The sequence below is a fragment of the Arachis hypogaea genome, chromosome 18 (assembly GCF_003086295.3).
Source record: "Arachis hypogaea cultivar Tifrunner chromosome 18, arahy.Tifrunner.gnm2.J5K5, whole genome shotgun sequence".
NCBI lineage: Eukaryota > Viridiplantae > Streptophyta > Magnoliopsida > Fabales > Fabaceae > Arachis > Arachis hypogaea.
In genome coordinates this window covers 59,293,046-59,302,313 of record NC_092053.1, presented here as the reverse complement: position 1 = coordinate 59,302,313, position 9,268 = coordinate 59,293,046, and the positions used below count along the sequence as shown (strand labels likewise).

General features: G+C 41.5%; 1 non-coding gene across 1 annotated transcript; it reads left to right on the top strand.

Annotated features, from left to right (window-relative positions):
• The first annotated feature begins 7,059 nt into the window (after positions 1 to 7,059).
• Positions 7,060 to 7,166, top strand: LOC112774939 (small nucleolar RNA R71). The gene has a single exon (XR_003189392.1). It is a non-coding gene; the product is annotated as a small nucleolar RNA R71 (small nucleolar RNA).
• The last annotated feature ends 2,102 nt before the right edge of the window (positions 7,167 to 9,268 follow it).

Below are 9,268 nucleotides of genomic sequence, written 5' to 3'. Positions count from 1 at the left end.
AATCTGGGGTAACGCGATCGCGTGGGGTATGCGATCGCGTGAGTGGCCATTAGAAGGATATGACGCGGTCGCGTCGGTCACGCGGTCGCGTGGGAAGTATTGTGCGTTCAGCACCAATCCAGCACCACTCTAGCACAACTTTCGGTCGTGCACCCTTTTGACGTTGAATTCCAGGGCATGCGGTCGCGTGGGAGGCCAATGTTCCCTAGTGACGCGGACGCATCGGCGACGCGGTCGCGTGGGGTGTTTTGTGCCATTGGCACGCCTCCAGCCACGCTCTTGCGTGACTCTCTGTTTGTTTTATTAGTCTCTCCCAACACCTGCGACGCGGACACGTCAATGAGGCGGTCGTATCGCGTGAAAATTTTTTTTTTTTGGTGTTTAAATAAAAGTATGTAAATGCAGATGCACGAAATGTACCAATAAAGAGAAGAGTTATTGAATAGAAAAAACTAAGAATAAGGAAAAGAACGATCATACCATGGTGGGTTGTCTCCCACCTAGCACTTTGCTTTAACGTCCGTAAGTTGGACGCTCCACTAGCTCAGGCTTCGGCTATGTGGGGATCTTCCAAGAGGAAGATCTTGAGCTCCTTGTTTTACTTCAGCTTCTCGCCATGGTACAGCTTTAAACGATGTCCATTAACTTTGATAAGTTTAGAGCTTGAAGGGTGGCTTAGGTGATAAACTCCGTATGGTTCGGCCTTCTCTACTCTGTATGGACCTTCCCATCTTGATCTCAACTTGCCTGGTATGAGCCTTAGTCGAGACTTGTAAAGGAGGACTAAGTCCCCAGGTTGAAACTCTTTTCTCTTGATGTGCTGATCATGTACAGCCTTTATCTTCTCCTTGTATAGTCTTGAGTTCTCATAAGCTTCTAGGCGAAGGTTTTCCAGTTCTTGCAGTTGCAATTTCCTTTCAGCTCCGGCTTTCTCAATTCCCATGTTGCACTCCTTTACTACCCAAAAGGCTTTGTGCTCTATTTCAACAGGGAGATGACAAGCTTTTCCATAAACTAAGCGGAAAGGACTCATCCCAATGGGTGTTTTGTATGCTGTTCTGTATGCCCAGAGTGCATCTTGTAGCCTGGTGCTCCAGTCTCTTCTATGAGGTTTGACTATCTTCTGTAAGATATGCTTTATCTCTCTGTTTGACACCTCGGCTTGCCCATTAGTCTGAGGATGGTAGGCTGTTGCAACCTTATGAATTATCCCATGCTTCTTCATTAATCTTGTTAGTCTCCTGTTACAAAAATGGGTGCCTTGATCGCTCACGATTGCTCGTGGTGATCCAAAGTGACAAATAATGTGGTTTCTCACAAAGGAAACAACAGTGTTAGCATCATCAGTGCGGGTAGGAATTGCTTCCACCCATTTGGAAACGTAATCCACAGCTAACAATATATAAAAATAACCATTAGAATTTGGAAATGGACCCATGAAGTCAATGCCCCAAACATAAAAAATTTCACAGAAAAGCATAATTTGTTGAGGCATCTCATCCCTCTTGGATATATTACCAAATTTTTGGCATGGGAAACAAGATCTACAAAATTCAGCAACGTCTCTAAAAAGAGTAGGCCACCAGAATCCATAGTCTAAGATTTTCTAGCTGTTCTTTGAGGGCCAAAATGTCCTCCACTCTCAGATGAGTGATAAGCCTCCAAGATAGACTGGAATTCTGATTAAGGCACACACCGTCTAATTACTTGGTCAGTGCCACATCTCCATAAATATGGGTCATCCCATATATAATAATTAGACTCGCTTTTCAGCTTGTCTCTTTGATGCTTAGAAAAGTTTGGAGGAAAGGTGCGGCTAACTAGATAATTAGCTACAGGTGCATACCAAGGGACAACCTCAGATACTGCTTGCAGGTTATCAAATGGGAAATTATCAGCTATAGGAGTGGGGTCATCTGTAATGTACTCAAGGCGACTCAAATGGTCTGCCACTAAATTCTGGTTACCACTCCTATCCTTAATTTCTAAATCAAATTCTTGTAATAGAAGTATCCAACGTATAAGCCTTGGTTTGGACTCCTTTTTAGCTAATAGATACTTTAGAGCTGCATTGTCTGAGTACACTACTACCTTCGTACCAAGTAAATAGGCTCTGAATTTATCCAGAGCAAAAACAATAGCAAGAAGCTCTTTCTTAGTAGTAGTGTAATTGGACTGTGCGGCATCTAGAGTTTTAGATGCATAAGTGATGAGCGGATAATTTATACGCTTTTTGGCATTGTTTTTAGTATGTTTTCAGTATGATTTAGTTAGTTTTTAGTATATTTTTATTAGTTTTTAATTAAAATTCACATTTCTAGACTTTACTATGTGTTTGTGTGTTTTTCTGTGATTTTAGGTATTTTCTGGCTGAAATTGAGGGACCTGAGCAAAAAATCAGATTCAGAGGTTGAAGAAGGACTGCAGATGCTGTTGGATTCTGACCTCCCTGCACTCAAAGTGGATTTTTTGGAGCTACAAAACTCCAAATGGTGTGCTTCCAATTGCGTTGGAAAGTAGACATCTAGGGCTTTCCTGAAATATATAATAGTCCAAAGTTTGAATAAGGATTGGCGACGTAAACTGGCATTCAACGCCAGTTCCATGCTACATTCTGGAGTCAAACGCCAGAAACAAGTTGCAAAGTGGAGTTCAACGCCAGAAACACGTTACAAACTGGCGTTCAACTCCAAGAATGACCTCTCCATGTGTAAACTTCAAGCTCAGCCCAAGCACACACCAAGTGGGCCCCGAAAGTGGATTTCTACATCATTTACTCAATTCTATAAACCCTAGTAACTAGTTTAGTATAAATAGGACTTTTTACTATTGTATTAGACATCTTGGGACGTTTAGTTCTTAGATCATGGGGGCTGGCCATTCGGCCATGCCTGAACCTTTCACTTATGTATTTTTCAACGGTAGAGTTTCTACACACCATAGATTAAGGTGTGGAGCTCTGCTGTTCCTCGTGATTTAATGCAAAGTACTACTATTTTTCTATTCAATTCAACTTATTCCGCTTCTAAGATATCCATTCGGACCCAAGAACATGATGAATGTGATGATTATGTGATGCTCATCATCATTCTCACTTATGAACGCGTTCCTGACAAACACTTCCGTTCTACATGCAAACAAGCTAGAATGAATATCTCTTGGATATCTAATACAGGGGACCGAGTCCGAGTTATTAGCGTCTTTGTGGTATAAGTTAGAACCCATGGATGGCCATTCCTGAGATCCGGAAAGTCTAAACCTTGTCTATGGTATTCCGAGTAGGATCTGGGAAGAGATGGCTGTGACGAACTTCAAACTCGCGAGTTCTGGGCATAGTGACAGACGCAAAAAGAGGGTGAATCCTATTCCAGTATGATCGAGAACCTCTACAGATGATTAGTCGTGCCGTGACAGAGCATTTGGACCTTTTTCACAGAGAGGATGGGATGTAGCCATTGACAACAGTGATGCCTTACAGAAAGCTTGCCATGGAAAGGAGTAGGAATGATTGGATGAAGACAGCAGGAAAGCAGAGGTTCAGAGGAACGAAAGCATCTCTATACGCTTATCTGAAATTCTCACCAATGATTTACATAAGTATTTCTATCTTTATTTTCTGTTTATTTATTATTATTATTCAAAAACTCCATAACCATTTGATATCCGCCTGACTGAGATTTACAAGATGACCATAGCTTGCTTCATACCGAAAATCTCCGTGGGATCGACCCTTACTCACGTAAGGTTTATTACTTGGATGACCCAGTGCACTTGCTAGTTAGTTGTACGAAGTTGTGAAACAGATATAAGATCATGAACGTGTGTATTGAGTTTTTAGCGCCGTTACTAAGGAATGGAATGATCACGATTTCGCACACCATTAAGCAATAACAAGAGGATCCTTACCTTCACGCTGAGCCAGTGCTGCTCCTACTGCATGGTTGGAAGCGTCGCACATTATTTCAAATGGTTGGCTCCAGTCTGGTCGTCTCACAATTGGAGCTTGAGTCAGGGTAGTCTTCAGCTTATCAAACGCTTGTTTGCAATCCTCACTGAACTCGAACTCAATATCCTTCTGCAGTAGCCTGGATAAGGGAAGTGCTACCTTACTGAAGTCCTTAATGAATCTCCTGTAAAAACCTGCATGGCCAAGGAACGAACGGACTTCCCACACAGAAGAGGGGTAAGGTAAACTAGAAATAACATCCACCTTTGCTGGATCTACAGAAATGCCAGTATTAGACACATGTCCCAGTACAATACCTTGTTTTACCATAAAGTAACATTTTTCAAAATTTAATACAAGGTTTGTACTGACACATCTATCTAATACTCTAGATAATCCATCTAAGCAAAGGCTAAAGAAATCGCCGTATACACTAAAATCATCCATACAAACTTCCATACAGTCCTCAATAAGATCAGAGAAAAGACTCATCATGTACCTTTGGAAGGTAGCTGGTGCATTGCACAAGCCAAAGGGCATTCTCTTGTAAGCATAAGTCCCAAAAGGACATGTAAAAGTGGTTTTTTCCTGATCCTCAGGAGCTTTATAAATCTGGAAATAACCTGTGTAACCATCTAAAAAACAATAATGTGATTTACCTGACAGGCGATCCAGCATTTGATCAATGAATGGAAGAGGATAGTGATCCTTACGAGTGGCTTGGTTGAGACGCCTGTAATCAATGCAGACCCTCCAAGCGTTCTGTACTCTGGTTGCTATGAGCTCTCTATGCTCATTCTTCACTGTAGTGACTCCAGACTTCTTGGGCACCACTTGTACTGCGCTTACCCATTCATTGTCTGAAATGGGGTAGATGATGTCTGCCTCCAGTAGTCTGGTCACTTCCTTCTTGACAACCTCTAAGATAGGGGGGTTGAGTCTTCTCTGGGGTTGACAGACAGGTCTTGCTCCATCTTCTAAAAATATCCTATGCTCACAGACTTGAGGGTCGATGCCTACTATGTCTGCCAAACTCCAACCAATTGCCTTCTTGTGCCTCCTCAGCACACTAAGTAACTGTTCTTCCTGTTGAGAAGTGAGTTCCCTTGCAATGATAACTGGAAACTTCTGCTCGTCTTCAAGGTAAGCATATTTGAGCTGTGGAGGAAGGGGTTTTAATTCTAACTTCTGATCATGGTCAGGCTCTGGGTTGTCTGGAGCTGGCAACAATGGTAAGCACTGTCATTGTCCTCTGAGAATGTCCCCACACTTGGACCTTGTCCTATGTACTTCTCTTCAAATTCCTCCTGGTGAACTTCAGCCACGGTTTCATCTATAATGTCGCACTGGAGGATAGAATGATCCTCCTGAGGATGCTTCATAACTCCATTCAGATTGAAGATTACTACTCGGCCATCTATTTCAAAAGAGTATGTTCCTAAAAAAGCATCTAATTTAAACTTCGAGGTCTTTATGAATGGTCTTCCGAGTAGGATTGATGATGACTTCTCTGAGTCATTTTGGGACATCTCCAGGATATAAAAATCAATGGAAAATGTGAGCCCTTAATGCCCACTAATACATCTTCAGCAACTCCAGCCACTGTAATAATGCTTTTATCTGCTAACACAAAACGAGCTGCCGACCTTTTTAAGGGAGGGAGCCTCAAAATATCATATATAGACAAAGGTATTATACTCACACATGCTCCTAAATCACACATGCAGTCAGAAAATACCACACCACCAATAGTACAATTAACCATACATGGACCTGGGTCACTATACTTTTCAGGTAAACCTCCCATTAAAGCAGATATGGAACTACCTAAAGGAATAGTTTCTAATTCATTAATTTTGTCTTTATGTATACATAAATCTTTTAGAAACTTTGCATATTTAGGTACCTGTTGAATAACATCAAAAAGAGGAATAGTTACCTCAACCTTTTTGAATATCTCTACCATTTTGGGATCAGGTTCCAGCTGCTTCCTGGGCTTCCTTGCAAGTTGTGGAAATGGAATGGGAGTGGTGTCTTCTACAGTATCTGTGCCCTGTGGTGCTTCCTCCTATGGCTGAATTTCTTCTTTTTCAGCTATGTCCTGTATGTCCTCTTCCTCTTCAACATCTTCTATTTCCACTACCTCTTCAGCTGAGGTGTTTTCTGGTGGGCTTGGCTCCTCCTGATTTCTCTCTTGCAGTGTGGTTCCGGACCTTAGGGTGATGGCATTAATGCCACCCTTTGGATTGGGTAATGGTTGAGAGGGGATTTCACTGGAGCTCAAGGGCTGGTTATTGGAGTTATTCATTGATCCAATCTGTGAGACAAGAGCTTGCAAAGTAGAGTTCAGACCATTTAGTGTAGCATAAAGGTTATTTTCCATGGTCTGTTGTCTCCGATCAATAGATTATAGTAAGTCATCATTAGAAGATGAGGAAGGATAAGTAATTTGAGAGGTCTGTTGTTGGATATTCTGTGGTCCTTGGGATTGCCTCAGGTGGGGTGCTCTATAGGGCTGGTTCTGGTTCTGCTGCCTGTTGTTATTATTATTCCACCTCTGATTTCCCTGATTGTCTCTGCCTCCTCTGTTGTTGTTGTCCCTCCAATTCTGGTTAGAATTGTCCTGCCATCCATGGCTGTAATTGCCACCTTGATTGTACCCTTGGTTGGGGCGGTCATAGAAGTTATGAGTGGCTGCCACGGTGTTGTCTTCCTGCTGGAGCTGCGGACATTCATCAGTATAATGGCTATAATTAGCACAGATTCCATAAACTCTCTGTGGGACTAACTGTTGGCTTTGTTGTGGTGGAGAAGGTTGAGCTTGCTGAACTTGTTGTTGATTCAATTGCATCTGCTTCAGCAAGTTGGTCATTTCACAGATACTCTGAGTTAGAGCAGCAGTCTCTCTGCTAGAGGATACTTCTACAACGGCTTTTGAACGGCCTTGTTTCTGCCTGTGATTCCGAGTAGATTCAGCTAAGTCGCTGATGAATTGCCATGCCTCATCAGTGGTCTTGTACTTTTTCATAGACCCATTGCTAGCACTTTCCAATGTGGTCTTATCTTGGGGCCTCATGCCCTGTGTGACATAACCGAGTAATACTATCTTGTCAATCATATGGTGGGGGCAAGCTTCCAAAAGATTATTGAAGCGCTCCCAATACTCATAGAGAGTTTCAGAATCATCCTGAACAATCATGGAAATATCTTTTCTCACTTTATCAGTAACTTCAGCTGGAAAGAATTTTTCCAAGAATTCCCTTCTAAGTGTATTCCAGTTGGATACAGTTGCTGCAGGTTGAGTGTAGTACCACTCTCTTGCCTTTCCCTCAAGAGAAAACGGGAAAGCCTTCAGCAAAATTGAAGTTTCATCTGCACCATCACGCCTGACAGTAGAACAGGCTGCTTGAAAATCTCTCAGGTGCTTGATAGGCTCTTGAGCAGGTAAGCCATGAAACTTGGGCATCAAATTGAGCAGTGCAGTCTTTATTTCAAAGTCTGTAGCCATCGCTGGGTGATGCGCTTGAAACGGTTGCATTGTAAAATCAGGGGCTCCAGCCTCCTGGATAGTAACTCTCCTAGGTGCTGCCATGTCACCTACACATAAATCAACCGAATCAGTAGAACGGGGGCTGGTTTCTTCCTCAAATGACATTTCAGATTCGCCCTTTGAGAGGACTAACCGATGCCGAGCTTGCCTTATTTGTGAAATAGTTCTTTCAATCTCAAGATCGAATACTGGCAAGCTTGGATCAGGAAGTGAACGCGTCATCTAGCGAAAGAAACAAGCAGCTCATAGTAGCAAGATAAAATAAAATGCAAATAAATAAATTCCTATTAATAACTTTAGCACTCTATTGCAACTCCCCGGCAACGACGCCAAAAATTGACGTGGCAGAAATTGGCGAATTAAGAATTGTTATGAGATATGCGTTGCAAGTATAGTTCTTAATCAACCAGAAATCTTCTTATCAATTTAGAAGGGTTGTCACAAAAATTAAAATTAAAATACTGGGAGTATGAATCCCAGGTCGTCTCCCAACGAGTTGCAGAAAGGTGTGCTATTTTATTAATCAGATGTTTTCAAAAAGAGTTTGAGTTGAATAAACAGGAAATTAAATTAGAGAAATTAAATAATTTAAATAGAAGCCTTGACTGGGAGTAGATTAGTTGGAAGCCCTATTCTTGTTGCAGTACTCTCAAGATTAATTGATAATTGAAGGTTGTTTTGTTTAGTTATCCTTTACTAGGTAAGGGAAGGTCAAACAAGTTGGAATGCTGTTTCTATTCACAAGTCACAATCCGCTCAATTGAAAAGGATTAGTGTCAGTGATTAGAGAGCACTCCAACAATAAACCCAATTATAATTTTTCTTTTAAGTACCCCAACTCAAAGGTTTCTTTCAATCAACTCCCCATCAAGTTAAGGAACTACTCGCTCATTGTGAATGTAGAACTCATAACATAAGAAAGGGAATTAAAGGAAGACATGATAAATAAAACTCAAAGGAATCAATTAAAAATAAAAGTAATTCTTGTATTAATAAATTCTAAAATAATCCAATAGTAAAATTGAGTAAATTAAAGGACATGGAAGAGTAAAGCCAAGTTAAGAAAACGAACTAGAATGACGAAGTCTTGATGAGGTAATAACTCTTCTCAATAGCCCAATGCAAAGAGCAAAATAAAATCCTAAGAATTATGAATATGTAGAGAGAAAAAACCTAGAGGAGGAGTAAAAATAGATCTAATAAAACTAAAAACTGTGTAGAATGAATGTTGTTGTTGGTTTCTACATGTTCTCTGGCTCTAGTATGCTTTTCCGGGCCGAGAACAGGGTCAAAGTAGGGCCCAAAATTGCCCCCAGCGATTCTGCAGATTATGCAGATCGCGCACGTCACGTGATCGCGTCATTCATGCGGATGCATCATTCAGCGTTTTGCTTTTCCATGCGGGCGCGTCGTCCACGCCTCCGCGTCACTTATGCTATTCCAATCCACGCGGTTGCGTGAGCCATGCGGCCGTGTCACTGCAAATTCCTCTCTCTCGCGCGGTCGCGTGAGCCATGCGGCCGCGTCACTTCTCGCTGGTCATCTCCTCAATTTCTTGTATTCCTTCCATTTTTGCAAGCTTCCTTTCCAATCTCCAATTTATTCATGCCCTATAAAGCCTGAAACACTTAACACATAGATCACGGCATCGAATGGAATAAAGGAGAATCAAAATACATAATTAAAAGTCTCTAGGAAGTAAGTTTTCAATCATAAAGCATCTTTAGGAAGGAATTACAAATGCATGCTTATTTAATGAATAAATGGGTAAA